Source organism: Giraffa tippelskirchi, chromosome 4 (genome assembly GCF_054371585.1).
Source record: "Giraffa tippelskirchi isolate mGirTip1 chromosome 4, T2T-mGirTip1v1.2.pri, whole genome shotgun sequence".
NCBI lineage: Eukaryota > Metazoa > Chordata > Mammalia > Artiodactyla > Giraffidae > Giraffa > Giraffa tippelskirchi.
The window spans coordinates 149,779,624-149,802,244 of NC_137278.1; the positions used below are offsets into that span (position 1 = coordinate 149,779,624).

At 38.6% G+C, this 22,621-nt stretch overlaps 1 long non-coding RNA gene and 1 other non-coding gene across 2 annotated transcripts in view; both read right to left on the minus strand.

Annotated features, from left to right (window-relative positions):
* The window catches only part of LOC145545141 (uncharacterized), a 523,562-nt gene that overhangs the window by 70,770 nt on the left and 430,171 nt on the right, over positions 1 to 22,621 (minus strand). The window lies entirely within an intron of this gene.
* TRNAC-GCA (transfer RNA cysteine (anticodon GCA)) lies at positions 21,856 to 21,927 on the minus strand. The gene has a single exon. It is a non-coding gene; the product is annotated as a tRNA-Cys (tRNA).

Sequence of the window (22,621 nt, forward strand, 5' to 3'; positions counted from 1 at the left end):
TTTTAATGACCAAAACAAGGAATGCATTATTTGAACAACAACTAAAAAGAATATTCTCTCATATGTTTATTAAAATGAATTCCTGAGGGCTTAAAGAGTTCAAAGTAAAATTAAGAAGCCCTAAATATAAAAACATAAAGAATTTCCAACCCTAAAAGTAAAGAAAAACCAAAACTAAAATACTGATTTTACTACATAAAATTTTTTAAATTAAAAGGCAAAAAAATTGGAGAAGTACTTGCAACACACATGACTGACAAAAATTTAACATTCTTAATATAGCAAAAATTCTTACAAATTATTAAATAAAAAATTTACTCATTAATAAAAAAAAATGGGCCAAATAGTGAAGAGGGTATTTTTAAAAAGAATACAAATAGCCAAAGTTCATATGAATATATCTATAAATCAGTAGTTATAAATTAATGAAAAATAAGACAATAAAAAGATACAAAATAAAGATTTTTCAAAATACTTCTTTTGGTGGAGGTTGAGTAAAACAGGAAATTCTTTTCATGGCCTGTGGAAAAGTAACCTGGTAAATGTTTCTAATGGTCAATTTGGCAGCATAGACCAAGAATCTTCTGCATGTTAAAAATCCTCAGATTTGTTAGTTCTACTTCAAGTAATTTATTCTAGGAACATATTTTAAAAGATGCTTCAAATTTATGTACAGGGGTTTTTATTATTAAAATTTAAGTATACCCTAAAATTCTGAAAGAGATGGGAGTACCAGACCATCTGACCTGTCTCTTGAGAAACCTGTATGCAGGTCAGGAAGCAACAGTTAGAACTGGACATGGAACAACAGACTGGTTCCAAATAGGAAAAGGAGTACGTCAAGGCTGTATATTGTCACCCTGCTTATTTAACTTATATGCAGAGTATATCATGAGAAACGCTGGGCTGGAAGAAACACAAGCTGGAATCAAGATTGCCGGGAGAAATATCAATAACCTCAGATATGCAGATGACACCACCCTTATGGCAGAAAGTGAAGAAGAACTAAAGAGCCTCTTGATGAAGGTGAAGGAGGAGAGTGAAAAAGTTGGCTTAAAGCTCAACGTTCAGAAAACTAAGATTATGGCATCTGGTCCCATCACTCCATGGGAAATAGATGGGGAAACAGTGGAAACAGTGTCAGACTTTACTTTTTTGGGCTCCAGAATCACTGCTGATGGTGACTGCAGCCATGAAATTAAAAGACACTTACTCCTTGGAAGGAAGGTTATGGCCAACCTAGATAGCATGTTTAAAAGCAGAGACATTACTTTGCCAACAAAAGTCCGTCTAGTCAAGGCTATGGTTTTTCCAGTGGTCATGTATGGATGTGAGAGTTGGACGGTGAAGAAAGCTGAGCGCCGAAGAATTGATGCTTTTGAACTGTGGTGTTGGAGAAGACTCTTGAGAGTCCCTTGGACTGCAAGGAGATCCAATCAATCCATCCTAAAAGAGATCAATCCTGGGTGTTCATTGGAAGGTCTGATGTTGAAGCTGAAGCTCCAATACTTTGGCCACCTCATGCGAAGGGTTGACTCATTGGAAAAGACCCTAATGCTGGGTAGGATTGGAGGCGGGAGGAGAAGGGGACGACAGAGGATGAGATGGTTGGATGGCATCACCGACTCAATGAACATGGGTTTGGGTAGACTCCGGGAGTTGGTGATGGACAGAGAGGCCTGGCGTGCTGCAATTCATGGGGTCGCAGAGAGTCGGACACGACTGAGCGACTGAACTGAACTGATACCCTAAAGGATGAATTATTTTTTAGCCCAGAGAATTTTGTGCTTAAAACCATCAGCCTTGGAGGACACAGACCTGGTTTGAATTCCAGTTCTTGATAAGCACTATGTCCTTGAGAAAGTTACTTCTCTGAGACTGTTGCTTGGTCTGAAAGAGGAATGCAAAAATGCCTGGGACTTGAGGTTGTTCTAAGGATTAATGGACAGTTACATACAGTGCTTTGTATAATACCTAGAATTCCCCAGGAGCAGAGCTTAACAATTGGTAGTTACTATTAACAGTTGTCATTATTACTACACATATATGAAAACATGCTTTGGAGAATATTAATGCTGTTAAAATATGTCTATAATAAACTCTCAAGAGGAAAAATCTAAATACAGAACTATGATACATGCACACAAACAAAAGGAAATATAACAAGTGTGACAGACTATTTAGACAATTTTATCTTATCTATATTTTGCTATACTATTATTTTAAAAGAAATGTACTTGCAACCTAGATGTCCATCAGTAGATGAATGGATAAGGAAGCTGTGGTACATATACACAATGGAATATTACTCAGCCATTAAAAAAATACATTTGAATCGGTTCTATTGCGATGGATGAAACTGGAGCCCATTATACAGAGTGAAGTAAGCCAGAAAGAAAAACACCAATACAGTATACTAATGCATATATATGGAATTTGAAAGATGGTAACAATAACCCTATATGCGAGACAGAATAAGAGACACAGATGCATAGAACAGTCTTATGGACTCTGAGGGAGAAGGTGAGGGTGGGACGTTCTGGGACAATAACATTGAAACATGTATGTTATCGTGTGTGGGGCGGAACATCATTCCAGGTTCGATGCATGGGATGGATGCTCGGGGCTGGGGCAGTGGGATGGCCCAGAGGGATGGGATGGGGGGTGGGGTGGGAGGGGGGGTTCAGGATGGGGAACACGTGTGGACCCATGGCTGATTCGTGTCCGTGTGTGGCAAAGACCACTACAATACTGTAAAGTAATTAGCCCCCAACTAAAATAAATAAATTTATTTAAAAAAAAAAAAGAAATGTACTTGTAGTAATTTTATGATCTAAAATTTAAATAACTTCTAGGGAGTGTGCCCATATTGTATTAAATGGAATATTTTGAGATAGACTCTAGAAAATTACATCTCATAGCTCTAGAAGTAAAGGTAAAAATCTATGCTTCTTAGTTTTAGTTACATTTATTTTCATAGAGTATTATTTAACCCATTCAATGTTATGATTTGCCTATTTTCTTGTTGACTCTTTAGAGTAGAATTTGATGAATATTTTTGTCCCTTTGTTGAGCAATATACAAGTCTCTATCAAAATTTAAATACAGGTTGCTGCACGGACAACCCTTCTATATTTAGTCAACTAATTACTGATTTTTTTTGGAAGCAACAGAGGATGAGATGGTTGGATGGCATCATTGGTGCAATGGACATGAGTTTGAGTAGGCTCCAGGAGTTGGTGATGGACAGGGAAGCCTGGCGTGCTGCAGTCCATGGGGTCGCAAAGAGTTGGACATGACTGAGCATCTGAACTGAACTGAACTGAATCATGGATTATCCATGGGCATGCAAGTCATATTGTATGGTACTGGTAGTCTTTGGGGCTTTCCTGGTGGCTCAGATGGTAAAGAATCTTCCTGCAATGCAGGAGATTTGGGTTCAATCGCTGGGTCAGGAAGATCCCCTGGAGAGGGAATGGCTACCCACTCCCGTACTCTTGCCTGGAGAATTCCATAGACAGAGGAGCCTGGTGGGTTACAGTTCATGGGGTGGCAAAGAGTCAGATATGATTGAGGCAGTCTTTTAAGTAATAACAAAAAAATTAATTGCGTCCAATGATATTTAGCATTTGCTTTTGCTGTTGTTAAGTCGCCCAGTTGTGTCTGACTCTTTGCGAACCCATGGACTGCAGCATGCCAGCTATCTAGCATACTATAGCTGAAATACTTCTTGAAATTAAAAAGGCATTTTCATAGGTTGCTTCCTTTCAACAGTTTAAGAAATAAGTCCACACCTGTTCACATATGTGTTAAGATGGGTACTATCTTTTATCACAGCATAGCATCTTTTAGATTGTCTGATATTGACAGATAGTTCATTCAGTTCAGTCACTCAGTTGTGTCCGACTCTTTGCGACCCCATGAACTGCAGCATGCCAGGCCTCCCCGTCCATCACCAACTCCCAGAGTCCACCCAAACGCATGTCCATTGAGTGGGTGATGCCATCCAACCATCTCATCCTCTGTCGTCCCCTTCTCCTCCTGCCCTCAATCTTTCCCAGCATCAGGGTCTTTTCTAATGAGTCAGCTCTTTGCATCAGGTGGCCAAAGTATTGGAGTTTCAGCTTCAGCATCAGTCCTTCCAATGAACACCCAGGACTGATCTCCTTTAGGATGGACTGGTTGGATCTCCTTGCTGTCTAAGGGACTCTCAAGAGTCTGCTCCAACACCACAGTTCAAAAGCATCAATTCTTCGGTGCTCAGTTTTCTTTATGGTTCAACTCTCACATCCATATGTGACCACTGGAAAAACCATAGCCTTGACTAGATGGACTTTTGTTGGCAAAGTAATGTCTCTGCTTTTTAATATGCTGTCTAGGTTGGTCATAACTTTCCTTCCAAGGAGTAAGTGTCTTTTAATTTCATGGCTGCAATCACCATCTGCAGTGATTTTGGAACCCAGAAAAATAAAGTCAGCCACTGTTTCCACTGTTTCCCATCTATTTCCCATGAAGTGATGGGACCGGATGCCATGATCTTAGTTTTCTGAATGTTGAACTTTAAGCCAACTTTTTCACTCTCCTCTTTCACTTTCATCAAGAGGCTCTTTACTTGGTTCTTTACTTGGCTCTTCACTTAGTTCTTCTTCACTTTCTGCCATAAAGGTGGTGTCATCTGCATATCTGAGGCTATTGATATTTCTCCCAGCAATCTTGATTCCAGTTTGTGCTTCCTCCAGCCCAGCATTTCTCATGATATACTCTGCATATAAGTTAAATAAGCAGGGTGACAATATACAGCCTTGACATACTCCTTTTCCTATTTGGCACCAGTCTGTTGTTCCATGTCCAGTTCTAACTGTTGTTACTGCTGAGCCACCAGGGAACCCCTGGAACTAAGTAGGCACTTGCTAAATGTGATCACTTTCTCTTTGTGCAATTTCTCCTGCATTTTCAGAAGTGAATCACATATTTTTCTTTGGTTTAGGATCATTTGAGGGAACAGTTAAATTAAATCATAACTAAGATTCATTTTTTTGTTCAAAGCATCTGTATGAAATTAAGGCTGAAAAATTTGCTTTATTTCATGAACATCTTATTGTTGTTGAGAATTTTCTCCTGTTTCTGGAGAATGGAATTTCATGTAATTTTTTGATGTACAGTTGTTTATTTGAAGTAAGAGTCATTTAAATTAAATTATCACTAAAATTCATTATTCTTCATAGCATCTATATGAAATTAAGGCTGAAAATTTTGTTTTATTTCACAAACATCTTATGGCTTTCTTTGAGATTATTTTATTTTCACTTTGTACTTCTGATAATCATGGCCTGAATTCAGTTTACAGACACTCTTCCAACACACTGAAGACTTGCAAATATCAAAGTTTAAAATAAACTGGGTAACTAGATACAAAATTAAGAAGCCCTTATGAATATAGCTATCCTTTAAAATTCCATTTTAGTCTTTTTTACTCAAAATTTAAAATTAAATATAAAGCTTTCATTGGTATAACAGAGGAACTCACAGTTTTAGGATACTTCAGCTTAATATTTCCTTGCTAAAAACAGAAACAATTTTAAAAAAATGGAGTGGATGAGAACTGGTTGAGAACGATTTTTCCATGCAAATTTTCCATGAAAATGGATGAGAACAAATTAAGTTAGTGTATCTAATACAAAGGTGGACAGTAAAGTTGGCTTAGCATGTAATTGTCTGAGTAATCCATTAAGATAAAATTATTGTATGTGAGAACATCCAACTTATACCTAAAACAACATGTGGTCTAGAGCAGTTAAACATTGTTGGAAAAAAATTGCCAACTATGTATCATTAAAATTTATGATCACTAATCTCAAATTATCCTCCTGCAATGCAGGAGACCCTGGTTCGATCCTGGGTCAGGAAGTTCCCCTAGAGAAGGGATAGTCTACTCACTCCAGAATTCTTGGGCTTTCCTGATGGCTTAGATGGTAAAGAATCTGCCTGCAATGCAGCAGACCTGGGTTCGATCCCTGGGTTGGGAAGGTCCCCTGGAGGAGGGCATGGCAACCCACTCCAGTATTCTTGCCTGGAGAATCCCTGTGGACAGAGGACAGAGGAGCCTGATGGGCTACAGTCCATGGGTTTGCAAAGAGTCGGACATGACTGAGCAACTAAGCACAAGAACAATCTCAAATGCGCCTAAAAGGCTGACATTCTTCCAATAAATTGACTTTTATATTCTCATTTACTTATTTATTTTTTGGTTGTTCTGGGTCTTCATTGCTGCAAGAGGGCTTTCTGTAGTTGTGGTGCATGGGCTTCTCATTGCGGTGGCTTCTCCTGTTGTGGAGCACAGGCTTTAGGTGCGTGGACTTTAGCAGTTGGCTCATGGGCTTAACTGCTCTGCGGCAGGTTGGATCTTGCCTGACCAGGAATCAAACCCGCATCCCATGTGTTGGCAGGTGGACTCGTAACCAACGGACTACCAGGGAAGTCTTGACATGGATTTAAGTTTGCTAACTTGCTATTTATTTATATTTGCCCCATCTGTTATTTATTTATTTTATTCATTTTCCTTCCTTTGTTTTGAAATAATCAACATTTTTTTCTTATTCCATTTTCTCCATTATCTTTTTAGCTATAGCTCTTTGTGTTATGTTTTACTTGTCATTCTAAAGCTGCATTGTCCAATATCATTGTCATTGGAAACATGGGGCTACTTAAATTTAAACTTACATTAACAAAAGTTAAATAAATGTAAAAATTCAGCTTCTACTTTTGAGTAGTTATATAGGGATTATAATCTGCAATGGGATATATGACAGCAGACATCAATAGCAAGAGAAATTCTGGTGCAAAATTTTAGTGCAAATTTTTTAAGGAATTTTAGTGTCTATTCCTACAAACCTGGAAGTGGCTAAAAATCTGTCCTCACCTTCTCCAGTCTCCCTTTCTGCTCTTCCTTTCTTGGTTTCCTTTGTGAGCTTTTTTACATGTTGCAAAGAATGAACATCCTCAGGATCTGGTCCTGTGCCTGCTTCTCTCCTCATTTGACATTCCCTGGGTACTCTCATTTACCCCCACAGGAAGACTGTGTATCATATTTATTCAGAGCCTTGTGGCCCAGGGTCCACCATCCACTGGCCAGAGTCAACTGAATGTTCTACTATCAACAAACTCCCAAATAAAATATGGATAGCCATAATATTTAAAGTAAAACATTCTTGTCTGATAACTGAGTGAGATAATCTATATAAAGCACGGTAGTTGTCATAGTAAGTACTCAAGAAATAGTAGCTCCAGTTACTATAATCATATGATCTTTCACTGCTAGCTCAATCCTGAATCTTTCATAACTTGACAAGAAATTAGAGGTCAGTGATACTAAGTTCAGAGATGACAAGCCCCATTTCACATAGCTTGACCTCCTGAATAAGAGAGACCTCTTGTCTCTATTCAAAGTGGACCCCTTGTTAGCCTGAAAATGTAATGAATTTTCTCCCACATTCCTTTGCCCCATGATGTTCTCCCTTGCCTCCATAGTCGCCCATCCCTTGAGGCTCAATGCCATAGTCATCTCCTTTGCCAAGTTGTTCTAATATCTCCCTTCTCTCTACTGCCTCTCTGTGCCGCCACCACACGTCTTTAAAAATATTAGTTTATCTTTCCAGCTCACTAAGATTCTCCAGGACACATATTAGAGTTTTCTAACTTTAAAAGCATAGGATCAGGCACATGATGGTATTTACTGTGTGTTCCTTGAAAGAAGGGATAAATGAATTAATGAGTAAACTTAAGCCCTGAGAATTGGGTTTTCTCTTTTTTGCAAGTGGCTGACTTAGGCTTTGATTGCCAAGACATCCATTGCAATGAGGCATCATTTTCAAAGATGGTTATATTGAATAAATGCATTGCCAACCACAGGAATAGTTAAAGAGCCAGGCCCCTTCTCCTTCCTCCTCTGTTTTAGAGATCTTGGTTGGTTTCCAGATAACTGACCACCTGGGCTGCTTGTTTTTTTTTCTTCCTGATCATTAAATTTCCACTCTTTACTTATTTATTTTGAATTGATGCTTTTGAACTGTGGTTTTGGAGAAGACTCTTGAAGAGTCCCTTGGACTGCAAGGAGATCCAACCAGTCAATCCTAAAGGAGATCAGTCCTGAATATTCATTGGAAGGACTGATGCTGAAGCTGAAACTCCAATATTCTGGCTACCTGATGGGAAGAACTGACTCCTTAAAAGACCCTGATGCTGGGACAGATTGAAGGCAGGAGGAGAAGGGGACGACAGAGGATGAGATGGTTGGATGGCATCACCGACTCGATGGACATGAGTTTGAGCAAGCTCTGGGAGTTGGTGATGGACAAGGAAGCCTGGCGTGCTGTGGTCCATGGGGTTGCAAAGAGTTGGACACGACTGAGAGACTAAACTGAACTGCACTGATTTATTTCTTTATGGCTGTGCTGGTCTTTGTTGCAGCTTGGGCTTTTCTCTAGTTGTGGAGAGTGGGGGCTACTCTCTAGCTGCAGTGCTCGGGCTCCTCATTGCAGTGAATTTTCTTGTTGCGGAGCACCGGCTCTAGGGCCTTTGGGTTTTGCTTGCAGTGCGTGGGAACAGCACAGGCTCAGTAGCTGTGGTGCACAGGTTAATTGCTCCACAGCCTGTGGGATCTTCCCAGGTTAGGGATCAAACCCCTGTCACCTGCATTGGCAAGTGGATTCTCTACCACTGAGCCACCAGGGAAGCCCTAAATACCCACTCTTATATTTAAAATTCACCAATAAAAAGTGATCCTGCAAATGCCTCAGTACCCTCAATCTTGATCCCAATAAAAGCAGAACCCTAGGCTCTCACGCTCATTCCACACCCCCACACTCTCTCTGCCTCTCTCTCTTTCCCTCCCTCCCTCCTGACCTCACTGTGTGGCCCCACGTGTGTTGTGTAATTACTAGGACTTATAGGTAATAAAGCGTGTCTCTTTCAAAATTTCCCGATGATTATTGCTGGTGTGTCGGGCAATCATAATAAGAACCACAAGGGCCAGTTCCACCACAGCACTGGTTATGGATAGGCTGAGGCTTGAATGGAACAATCAGTTCAGTTCAGTTCAGTCGCTCAGTTGTGTCCAACTCTTTACAACCCCATGAATCGCAGCACACCAGGCCTTCCTGTCCATCACCAACTCCCAGAGTTCACCTAAACCCATGTCCATCGAGTTGGTGATGCCATCCAACCATCTCATCCTCTGTCGTCCCCTTCTCCTCCTGCCCCCAATCCTTCCCAGCATCAAGGTCTTTTCCAAAGAGTCAACTCTTCGCCACAGTATTGGAGTTTCAGCTTCAACATCAGTCCTTCCAATGAACACCCAGGACTGATCTCCTTTAGGATGGACTCCTTTAGAATGGAACAATGGATGAGTGAAAAAACACGTGTTTAAAGGCATTTGAAGTTAAGAGGAGAAGAAATGAGTATTTCCTTTTTTCCTATGTTTCCTGTGGGGAAGTCTTCCCCGGGGCTAGGTTGTTCAGTAAGCCCTGCAGGATTACCAACACAGTCATATAATGTCAGTGCTATGGGTTACACAGGACTATTCTTGCCTTTATTCATTATGCAGATGATTCTGGAAGTTGGGGTAACCTTCCTGGGTTGACCTAACTGTGTATTTTATTCTGTTTAACTGGCTGACTGCATTAGCTGCTGGGAATCCAATTGTAAAAGGCAGAGTTTGCTGGGCTGAATGCTCCCCATGCCCTTCAAGTAATTAAGGTCTGCAACCTCCAGTACATATTTCCCTACCCCTGCCTCCAACCCCAAGCAAGCATGTAGTGTGCCTGGTGATCAGGGACATGCAAAAGAGGAACACTGGGCTATGGGACAATTTTAAGCCATGAAAGAGAAAAATGTGTCAAGGGAAAAATCTCTAAAGCCATCATCATGAATAGCACAGGTGACATCAGACCACAACAACTGAGGACAACTCAGTAATAGGAAAAGAAAATGCATGAAGACAACCCATATGATGGCAATTCAAGAGGGATTCAACTAGAGAATGCAAATTATTAAGAAAACTAATTTTCCAGAGTTGCAAAACATAAGCAATTAAATGGGAACAATTTGCGCAAATGAGCTTGTACCCCTAGTACTGTGGTATATAAAAGGAAATTCAGCAATGTTACAATCTTCCTTATTGCTTCTCTCGTTCTGGACATAAGTTATAGACAAATCATAAAGGAAGGAGCTAATATTTTAAAATCTCTTCAGGCAGTTTACATAAACCATTTGTCAAGTCTTCCCAACATTTATAAGATATGTATTATTCTCTTTGGCTCAGGGTTGATCAAATAATGTGTCACATGGTGCAGAAGTAGAATCATAATTAAAACCCAAGTCTGCCCTTAAACTATATCTATTTATTGTCCTGTGCTGCTTTCCAAAATAACCCTTTTATAGAACATTTATTCCAGTGACTTGGTATCACTGTGCTGAATCCAAAGACCAAATGACAGAGTCCTTCCTAAGTAATAATGTGGCCACATTGGCAGTTACAGAACGTCATTATTTTCTTAAAGAAAATTTTAAAATTGAGAAAAGTATCATGAATACTATAATAATACTCATATTCTGTATATGAAACACAGAATTTTAAACATTAGAAGCAAATATAGAAAAAATGTGTTAACGCTGGTGTTAAGGAAGGTTGTCTCATATAAAAAGCAAAAAGAAAAATGATAAAACGTGCTTGATAAATTTTACATGTATGTAAAAAAATTTTAAATGTATGTTCAACAAAAACACATAAAGTTGAAGGAAGAGGGCAAAAAAGGAAGAAGATAACCAAATTCACATACAGAATATTTTAGTAAACCGTCAAAAATCCACTTGAAAAAGAAAAGTAATCCCATTTGAAAGTGGGTGAAGTGTACGAACAGGTGAGGAACCAAAATAAGAGAAACCCAAAATGTTCTGACAAAATGCTCGGCTACTTGAAAAATGAAAATTCAAACAAGAAGATACAATTTCTAGTCATCAAATTGCCAAGAACATTAATGTGTTGACAAGGATGCAAAGAAATGGGAACACTATACATGGCTATGGAAATATAATTGGAACAACCATTTTGGAGAACAATTTGGCAATATCTCATAAAACACTGAAGTGTAATGCTAAGTATAGACCTATATTCTAGAAGGTTCCTTGCATTTATCCTCAAGGAAACTAAAGAAAGCTAGCCATTGCAGTGGTGTTTATAATTGCAAAATAGAAGGAAAAAAGAAGAAACAACCTAAATGCTCACCAGGAGTGATCAGATACATGACTTATATTTCTAAACAAAATTCTATATGACAGTTAAGAAAAATGATGTATTTTTAGACATATAGATAAACATACATACCTCTTCTGTACAAAAAATAATATTCACATTATATTTTTCATGTATAGTTTCTTTAAAAAGACACAAGTTGTAAAAGTTACTGAAACTGAAAAAGAAGAAGTAAAACTGTCCTTCTTTGCAGATGACATGATATTGTTTACAGAAAGCCTTAGAGACACCACCAAAAAACCATTAAAACTAAAAAATAGATTCATTAAAATTATAGGGCAGAAAATTAACATGCAGAAACATGTGTTTCTATACACTAACAAACTATAATAAAGAGACATTGAGAAAACAATCTTATTTACAATTGCATCCAAAAGAATAAAATGCCTGGGAGCAAATCTAACCAAATAAGTAGAAGATGATAAGACATTGATAAAAGAAGGTAAAGTCCACACAAACAAATGGAAAGATATACTCGACTCATGAGCTGGAAGAATTAATATTATTAAAAAGTCTACACTACCCAAGGCAATCGACAGAGTCAAAGCAATCCCTATCAAAATTCCCAATGGCATTCACAGAACTAGAAAAAAATAATTGTAAAATTTGTATGCAAACATGGAAGACCCTGAACAACCAAAACAATCTTGAGCCAATGAAATCCAGAGACACGGTTCAGACGTTGCCAGGTCACAAACTTGTTGGAAGCCTAAACACAGTATACTTCAAGCTCCTAGTGGCAAAGGGCTTGAAATCATACCTAAATTTCATTTACATTTCTCATAGGCCGATTCTAATACTAGGTTCACTGATTGCTCCCAATAATTGATCATAAACTCCGCCACAGGCAGGCATCTGTTTTCACTATGACACAATCTGTTGCCAGTCCCCTACAGGAGGCCAGTGTCATAGCCAGGCAGACTTGTCTCTCAAAGGTGTTAAAGTGTACCTTGAAGCCTTTTTTCATTTTTTCAAAAAATGTATGTTTAGAAACTGATATCTGAGTATTTTCAGAATTACAATTTTGAAATATGTGTAATAAAAATTGTGACTATTTAGGGAAGCAGTTGCTAGCCATAAAAATAATAAGCTTATAGGTTAAAAAAAAAGACTAAATATATTTTAAAGCCCTTCTTGTTTCTGAAATAGAGTGAATAAAAGATGCATAGGCATATTTAAGTCTATGGAACATATAAATATATATTTGATGATTTTTCTGAAATAGTTTTTCTGTGAATTTTTAAAGTTCATCAGACTTCCAAAAAAATTAATTTCCTAGTCTGGAGAGTCAAATGAGATGAGAGAGTGTATGAAAGTGATTTGGTGCTGTCAGAGTGCAGGCACTGTGCTTTCCCAGTCCTCTGCCATGGGCCTCACTCTAGTAATGGTATTTAAGCTTCAACATCAAAGAAACTCAGTTTATTTGTGAAATCACAAGCAATTATCCACACTTGGATATCACTGAGTTAATCAAGTGTACATAAATTTTGATTATCTAGGTGGGAGTGTGGGGGTGGTTGTAAATGTCCATACTTCAAAGCTTTGTGCAAATCTAAAGGGAACTGAAAATAAAAACAAGTATTTTTCTGTGTAAAAGTCATGGAAAGGATACAGGAAACTGGCTTTATGAAGGTAAATTTCACATGCACTTCCATGTGAGCTTAAGTTTAATTGGGCAATTCTTGCTTTTAATTATATGTAGGGTTACTTTTAATTCTTCAGTGTTTTTGCTCTTTTCCCATGATATTTCAGTGCTATGAACAAATGTAGGAGTAAATTTTTTAATGGACATTGGAGTTGTTTCCTTGACCATACCAACTGAGGCTAGAACTAATATTCTAAAGCAGAAAAAGAGATCTCTCAAGTCAAGATTCATGTTCTAATTATAAAGTCTCTTTGGCTTACCAATGATTTATACCATAATCATGCCTCCCTCTGTATTTCTGTGTTTATCTGGGGATCCCAGGACTCTGTGGGGATGTCTCAGACCTGCTGCATAGACATTACAAATCACTATTTCTTTTGCTCCTAAGATGTCCAGAGCCTGGGGGAAATTCTTCATGTGCCGTATCTAGGAAAGGGACACATGATCCTCTTCTTATTCTCCTAGATCTTTCTAGGATCCTATAATCTCCAACACTCCCATCTTGGTTTTGTATGGGAGAGGAATAGAAACCTTGCAATTTTCTGAACTTTTCTTTCTTTCTCATCAGACTTAACAACTTTCTAGGCATTTACTCCTATTTGAAATTATCGTCTTTTTTTTATGTTGACTTGCTTACTGTTAGTCTCTGATTTGCTAAGTCACTTCAGTCGTGTCCGACTCTGTGCGACCCCATAGACAGCAGCCCACCAGGCTCTGCCATCCCTGGGATTCTCCAGGCAGGAATACTGGAGTGGGTTGCCATTTCCTTCTCCAGTGCATGAAAGGGAAAAGTGAAAGTGAAGTCGCTCAGTCGTGTCCGACTCTTAGCGACCACATGGACTGTAGCCTACCAGGCTCCTCCATCCATGGGATTTTCCAGGCAAGAGTACTGGAGTGGGGTGCCATTGCCTTCTCCAAGTCTCTGATTACCAGAAACTAAATTTGACATCAAGACTTCTGCCTCATTCATCTCTATATTCCCAGTACCTAAAACAGTGTCTAAGACATAGCAAGCACACATTAAATATTTTTTGAATAAGTTATTAGGATCAAGGGAACACTTTTTTAGTCATAGATAGAATTGCTTAAAAAGAGAAAACAAAAAAGAAAATTAATCAACTGTCCCGATGAATTTCAGCATCAACAACAGATTCCTTTGATACTAGTTTTCTTTCAGAGACAGAGAGAGACACTGTAATTTTCATGGATGCAGAGAGTACAGAGGTCTTTTTAAAAAGGGAACATCCAAGTGACAAGAATGCTCTTAGAGAATGGGAGTGGACTGAAAAGTGTTAGATGTGTGTCAGCAAGGGAAGGAAAAGAAGAGCATTTAGGATGAAACAATTGTGTCTACATTTGAACAGCGAGGTCTCAGGTTCTCACTTAGAACCCAGAACAGGATCCTGAATTAAAAGAAACTCTGTTCTCAGATGAATATTGTGCCATAACTAAAGTGAAGTGAAGTCACTCAGTCGTGTCCGACTCTTAGCAACCCCATGGACTGTAGGCTACCAGGCTCCTCTATGCTTGGGATTTTTCAGGCAAGAGTACTGGAGTGGGTTGCCGTTTCCTTCTCCAGGGGATCTTCTGGACCCAGGGATCGAATCCGGGTCTCCTGCATCGTAGGCAGACAATTTTACTGTCTGAGTCACCAGGGAAGCCTTAAGAGGGCAACAAAACTATAGCCCTGATCAGAACCTCTATTAGAAAATGCATGCAAGCACTGCCCTATCCATGTGCTCAAGTAAGAACATATCCTTTATAATAAAATGTAACAAGTGCAAGGAGTTGAACTTAGGTTTAGTGACTATTACTAGGAATCTCTAAGTCAATCTCGATTTATGCATCTCATGAAAGTTTTGATATTGTTGGAAAGGGTCATAAAGTGGCAACTACAATGCTCTGATTCAAGAGAGTGTGCATAAAGGGACTGTTAGAGGAATACTGACTTTAAATATTAGGATCTTTAGTATAGAGAGTTGAGGGACCAAGAAAGACTAAGGAAATATGAATGAAGCCAAATAATGATAAAAGGAAAAAGAAACTTACTGAGTACTGATTAAAAGTGTAAGATTCAACTGCATACTGTCTACAAGAGATAAGACTTATAAAACACTGATAGGCTGAAAGTAAATTGAGTGGATAAAGACATGCCATGCAAGCAAGCATAAGTAAGCCGGTGCCTAAATTAATATCATAAAGCAAATCTTCAGACAAAGAATACTAACAGATGAATAAGGCATATTAGTGTCAATTCATCAGGAAGATGTGAAAATCATCAATGTGTACGAACCTAATAACAGAGCACCAAAATATGTGGGATAAAAATAGAACTGAAGGGAGACAGACAAATTCACATCGCAGTTGGAGATTAAATAAACTCTTTTCATAATTGATAGGACGATTTCACAGAAAATCAGCAAAGACATAAGATTTTTTTAATACAACTATCAGCTACTTCAACAGAATTGATATTTATAGAAGACCACAGCCAACAATGGTAGAATACACATTCTTTTCAAGTACACATGTTACATAAACCAAGATAGACTATATAGTATGTCATAAAATAAATCTCAATAAATTTAAAAAGACTAATAAAATTATACTGAGTATAGTCCTTGAGCACAATGGAATTATACTAGAAATCAATAATCTAAAGGAAATGCCAAACATTTGGAAAGTAAATACACACTTCCAAACAACTCATGTGTCAAAGAAGAATTATAAGGGGAACCATAAAATATTTCTAACTGAATGGTAAAGAAAATACATAATATAAAATTTGTATGATGTTGATTAAAAAAATGTTTAGGAGAAACTTTAAACTTTAAATGCTTATTTGAAAAAAGAAGAAAGTTTTAAAATAAATGATCAAAGCTTTAACCCTAAGAATCTGGAAAAAGAGTAGATTAAACTCAGGGTAAGAAAAGGAAAGTAATTATAAAAAATATGCATATGAATAAATAGAATAAACAACTGACAAGCAATAGAGAAATTAGCACAACAAAAAATAGGTTCTCTAACTGAGTAACAAAATTGATAACTTCCAATTCAATTGATCAAGGAAAAAGAAAGGACAAAAAATACCAATAACAAGCATGAAAGAATGGTGTTCACTAGAGAATAACTGATATGAAAAGAATAGTAAAGAAAAATTATGACAGCTTTTTTGCCAACAAATTTGATCATTCAGATGAAATAAATTGCTTGAAAACTGTAAATTATTGATTCAAGATGTAATAGAAAACTAAATAACACCTCTATAACACCCTGAGAAAATAATTCGACAGTTACCTTATACATAGATGAAAAGGTTTTTGTTCTTGTTTTATGTATGTATGTGTATATATGTGCATATAAAAAACTGCTACTTTGTAGTACAGTAATCACATTTGTAATATTATCTCCCCTTGGAATACAAATGTAAATCTCTGGATATTGGGCTTAGTTAAATGAACAATGGGCTTCCCTGGTGGCTCAGTGGTAAAGAACCCAGCTGCCAATACAGGAGATGGGGGTTTGATCCCTGGGTCAGGAAGATCCCTTGGAGAAGAAAATGGCCACCCACTCCAGTATTCTCCTCCCAAGGACTGAGGAGCCTGGCAGGCTGTAGTCCATGTGGTCACAAAAGAGTCAGGCACAACTTAGTAACTAAACAACAACAAATGAACAATATATAACTAGACAAATGAACAACAGTAAGAATTCTCACCACTTACAACAACTGAAAATCATGTGTTGGAATTCAAATGTGAAATTGTTCCATATGTTATATTAACAACTTTTGTTTCTCTATTTTAAAGTTCACTTCTCGGTAGATATGTAATTTTTATTTCCTTTATCAGCGTAAATGGGTTCAATCCCTGGGTTGGAAAGATCCCCTGGAGAAGGGAACAGCTATCCACTCCAATATTCTGGCCTGGAGAATTTCACGGACACTACAGTCTTATGAGGTCGCAAAGAGCTGGACATGACTGAGTGATTTTCACTTTCACTTACCAGCATAACAGCTGAACTCTGTTTATGCACATATGAATGAACAAAAAAACTCAGCTATAGTTGTAGAAATTTACATGAAAAAAAGATTCAAGCTGGTTACTTTCTTGTAAAAATTTTTCTTAGGGGGTCAGCATCAGTAAACTCAACCCCCCAAAAAAATTGATTGGCAAATGGTAAATTACAAGATCTTACATTCTTTTTGCTCACTGTATCTACCCAACAGGTACTTGTAATTGTTCAAGGAGAAGTCAGAGACATTAAAACACACCAGGGAGTGTGAAGGGTATAAAAATCATCTCATGGTTCTGTTTTTCAAAAGGATCTGTTAGGGACTCATATTCCATGCATTTCTGAGAGTGTGAAAACCATGTTTTAGTGGTGCTCTTGTAATGCAACCAGTCAAAGAATGATAAGTTCCCACTTTTGACTCTAATAGAAAATAAATATGTCTGTTCCTACCAGATTTCAGGCTTCTCTTTGATTTAGGTATTAACAGAGCCCTGGCCACCCCTGTGGCAGGTCCTGAGTCCATCACTTAGTGGGTATTCCCAGTATGGAGTTGTATGTTGCTGTTCTTATTCTTGGAGTTAACTAAATGAAAACTATGCAGTCCAAGAAAAAGCCTCCCTGAAGAACGAAGCAAGAGTACTTATTAAGCCTTGCTGTTTACAGAACATATTTATACCACGGGCAGGCAGGAAACACAATAAAGCGGAAATAAATCATAATGCATATGTCAACTTCCACATTTATGGAACAAATTGCTAAAATCTCAGAATATTGTGAATATAAGAGTGATAGGAATAACTTAATTTTAGTTCAGGAAATTGAGAGTGTTGAATTAAAAGGAGTACAAATAGAGCTGTCCAACTAAAATGTTCACGGATATAGATGAGGGTTTTTAAAATTTTTGTACAAGTTTTATTTATCTATTTATTTTTTGGTCACACCCTGGAGGCATATGGGATCTTAGTTCTCTGACTGGGGATCAAACCCATACCTCCTGAGTTGGAAGGCAGAGGCTTAACCACTGGACCACTGGGGAAGTCCCTACATGAGATTTCAATGGTAAAGAGTGAGAGTTGATGGCAGGACAGCTGGGGGAAGAGGAACACAGCAGGACAATGATGCCCCACTGACCTGAGTCCTTAAGGGCATTATGCCAGCCCAGGGTAACCTCTTCTCTTCCTCATTCCACTCTGTTACAGGCCCTGGAAAGAGATTTATTGAGTCTTTCTTACCAGTCCCTGTGAATATCTATCCTGCTTTCCTCTGCTCTCTCATAAGCAGTGGAAGAAAATGCAGTTCCCCGGTACATTCCCAACTCTCCAAAACAGGACTTATTTGAGTTTCCTAAGCATTTTGACTGCTACAGGGAAACTTAATGGTTCATCCAACCCATATTCTTTCTCTCCTGCCCTTTCTCCTTCCTTCCCACCTCTGTCACCCCCTGTCACCCTCCCCCCAACCCTGTCAGTGCCCTTCAATGGATGGAAGGAGATGAGAGTTATAGATCTTCCCCTCCCAATCACCTTCTACCAGGTAGCATGCTGAAAGAAATAAATTCTCACACTGAATTCCACTGTGCAAACGGTGACTTCTTAGAAAGCAAGCAAGACATGGACCTAAGGCTACACTAGAAGGCATAAGTGTATCAGGTGGAAAACCAGTGTGTTGTAGAGGTTTCTTATAATGGAAGACTCTACAACACACTGGTTTTCCACCTGATACACTTATGCCTTCTAGTGTAGCCTTAGGTCCATGTCTTGCTTCTCCTCCTTCTTACTTAGCAGAAGCTCACCACTTTGCCTTATTCATCTCTCCATGCTAGTCCAGGGCATTAAGATGCATCCCCACCAAGCACTGCATGCTGTTCCTGTTGTAGCAATTAATTGCTTTACAATTTGCTATTTAAATACCCGTCTCTTCTACTATACTGAAAACTCTTGGGGGCAGACTCATTAACTCATTTTTTTTAATGGTTTAAAATTGCATAACTGACTGAATGGACGTGAGTTTGAGCAAGCTCCAGGAGATGGTGAAGGACAGGGACGCCTGGTGTCTTGCAGTCCATGGGGTCCGAAAGAGTTTGACACAACTGAGTGACTGAAAAACAACAACAATTTATTTTTTTTAATTGGAGGATAATTGCTTTACAATGTTGTGTTAGTTTCTGTGGTACAATAATGTAAGTCGGCTATATGTATACATATATCCCCTCCCTCTTGAGCCTTCCTCACACCTCCCTACTCCCTTCCCACCCCTCTAGGTCATCACAAAGTACCAAACTGAGCTCCCTGTGTTATACAGCAGCTTCCCACTAGCTAGCTATTTTATACAGGGTAGTGTTTATATTTCAGTGTTACTCTCTCAGTTCGTTCCACCTTTTCCTTCCCCAGCTGCTTCTACAAGTCCATTCTCTATATCTATTGATCACTCTTGTCTAGCACCTACTGTGGGGTAACAATAGTGAAAGCCAGCATTTGTTAAGCACTTGCTTCTAAATGCTTTATCCTTAATAATTTGGAGAGAAGATAAATTACTATTCTCAATTTACAGAGAAGGGAAGTTTAGGGTTAAAACTTGCCCAAGGATATATAGCTAGTAGAGTTAGAACCAACATTGAAAACCAAGCATGTCTGACTCTGAAGACTGTGTTCTTAATTAAAGATGAGCTGAATGCAAACAGATAAGGGGGTAGGTTGGATGTTGGAGGAATTTTAAATTGGCAATTTAGATTTAACAGCCTATCACACAAGTATTCTAAACTCGTTAATCCAACGAATTCATTTCAATTCATAAATACAGACTGAAGTCTCATATTAACACTTAATAGCTTGTTTCTCTCTTAAAATATGATTTTCCCTATTTTCTGATATAGTAATTATTTGCAAAGTATTTTAGTTAAAATAATTCATAAAACAACTCATAATTCCATCAGCTAATAACATCTACTATATGGGCTTCCCAGGTGGCTCAATGGTAAAGAATCTGCTTGCAGTGCAGGAGACATGGCTTCCATCCCTGGCTTGGGACGATCCCCTGGAGAAGGATAGCAAACCCACTCCAGTATTCTTGCCTGGGAAATCCTATGGACAGAGGAGCCTGGCGGGCTATAGTCTGTGGTATCACAAAAGAGTTGGACAAGACTTAGTGAATAAACAACAATAGCTACTATGTACTGAGCCCCTACAGTATAGCATTCTGCACCTGTTTTGTTGTATGTATTACTTTTTATCTTACTTGTTTAATGTTTATCTTTGAGGACAGAGATCATGGGTTTCTGCTGCGTGCATGCGTGCATGCTTAGTTGTTCAGTCGTGTCCGACTCTTTGTGACCCCATGGACTGTAGCTCGCCAGGTTCCTCTTTCCATGGAATTCTGCAGGCAAGGATACTGGAGTGGGTTGCCATGCCCTCCTCATTTACCTCTACTTCCCTCTCCTTTTCCCCCCATCCAGCACAGTGGGGTTAGTAGATGCTCAATAATTATTTTTTTGAGGAACCAACCAGACACTTAAATATATTTCAGTATTTGATATTCACAACAATGTGAGGGTGTTATCATATGTTAAATAACTTGCACAGTAAATACCAGAGTGAGCCTTGCCTCTATCCAACCCTGCAGCTCATTCATTCTGCTCAGTCACACTGCCCCTTTCTTAAGTAAGGTCTTCCCTATAAAAAATGATACCTTATTGATAGAGAATTGCATTTTTCTATGAGTGTATACAGCATATAATTTCACAATACTAGCTGAATACTATTAATATATTTTATCCCTCAGTTGATAAAAATTGCTTTGGGGCAGCACAGGTTTTGAATAGCGTATTTCTGGAACTACATTCCCTAAGACCACCTTTGTTGACTTGTATCTCAGAATCGTAAACATTTTTAGAAGTTACTGGGTATAAGTAATTCTGTTTTGCCACTATTGCTAACAAAATATTTGGCTTAACAGTTAATTCCCTCAAAGTTATACTTTATTAGATGGCAAGCAAATAGAAGCAAAACAAAGAAGGAAATTGATGGATAACCAGGATCTGATTTTTTTGGGACTACTTAAGTAAAGCAATAACCCTTGTTGTTGTTCAGTCACTCAGTCATGTACAATTCTTTGCAACCCCATAGACTGTAGCACGCCAGGCTTTCCTGTCCTTCACCATCTCCTGGAGCTTGTTCAAACTCATGTTGATCGAGTTGATGATGCCATCCAACCATCTCTTCCTCTGCTGTCCCCTTCTCCTACTGCCTTCAATCTTTCCCAGCATCAAGGTCTTTTCCAATGAGTCGATTCTTCACATCAGGTGGCCAACGTATTGGAGCTTCAGCCTCAGCATCAGTCCCTCCAATGAATATTCAGGATTGATTTCCTTTAGAATCGACTGGTTTGATCTCCTTGCAGTTCAAGGGACCCTCAACAATCTTCTTCAGCACCACAGTTTAAAAGTCCTTTACCACATATCAGGATTTTTTATGGAAATTTGTGGGAAGAAGGAAACTATGAAATCCAAGACAAAATGTGATGGTCTCCAAATTGCCAAAAATACTAAACGCAATTGAGGGATACTCTGATTTCTATCTTGCTGTCCTGAGCTCTGCTGTCAGAGCTCCATCTGGATAAGGTATGGTGGAGCTGACTCCACCTCCATCCTGTCCCTATACATAGCAGCTGTCATCCAGATGCTCAGCAGGAACTTTGCTGAGCTGATTTTAACCACCACATCCACTGACATTTAGAGAAATCTAAGTAAATAAACAGTGAAAAGTGAAAATGTTAGCTGCTCAGTCGTCTCCAGCTCTTTGAGACCCCATGGACTGTAGCCTTCCAGGCTTCTCTGTCCATGGAATTCTCCAGGCAAGAATACTGGAGTGGGTAGCCATTCCCTTCTCCAGAGATCTTCCCCACCCAGGGATTGAACCTGGGTCTCCTGCACTGCAGGCAGATTCTTTACCAACTTAGCCACCAGGGAAGCCAAAATAAAATAAACAAATAAACAGTAAATTAAAACTAACACTATCTTGTACTTCTAAAACATCCACAGGTTGTTCTGGAAGCATTTAAAAAAAAAAAAAGAAAGGAAGCTGGAAGAGGTACAGGGACAGATTTCCGTCACTCTAGAGCCATTTCCCAGCTGAAACAAGTTTGGCCAAAGGGGAGACTTTGAAGAAAGAGGAGTGGAGCTGAGTGAAGTCAACATTTCCTCAAGCTTCAAATGGGGAAACCAGACTCATGCTGAGGAACACAACCCATAGGAAATAGACTGTCACATATACAGCCTTTAGGAAACAGCAACTAACTCTCTTTACAATATGATGATAAGTGAGGTTCAATTATTGGCTTATTTCAGAAAGAAAATGTCTTAATTTTTTTTGCTAACCAAAGAACAATTATGTATGCTTACACTGTCCTTTTATCCACCCATTACCTCAGATGGGATCATTATAATTTGTTCTTAGAGTATTTGCTATGCATTTCACTTGCTCTCACTGTTCAGCTTTAAGTTGAGAGTTTCCAAATTTCCATCTCAGCCCTAACCCTTCTGCTAAGATTGAGATTTCTATTTTTAACAGACTGCTTGACTTGTCCATCAATATATTCCACCAGTAGCATAAACCTGTCAAGTTCAATACTGAATTCCTCCTCAGACACCCTAACCAGCTCCT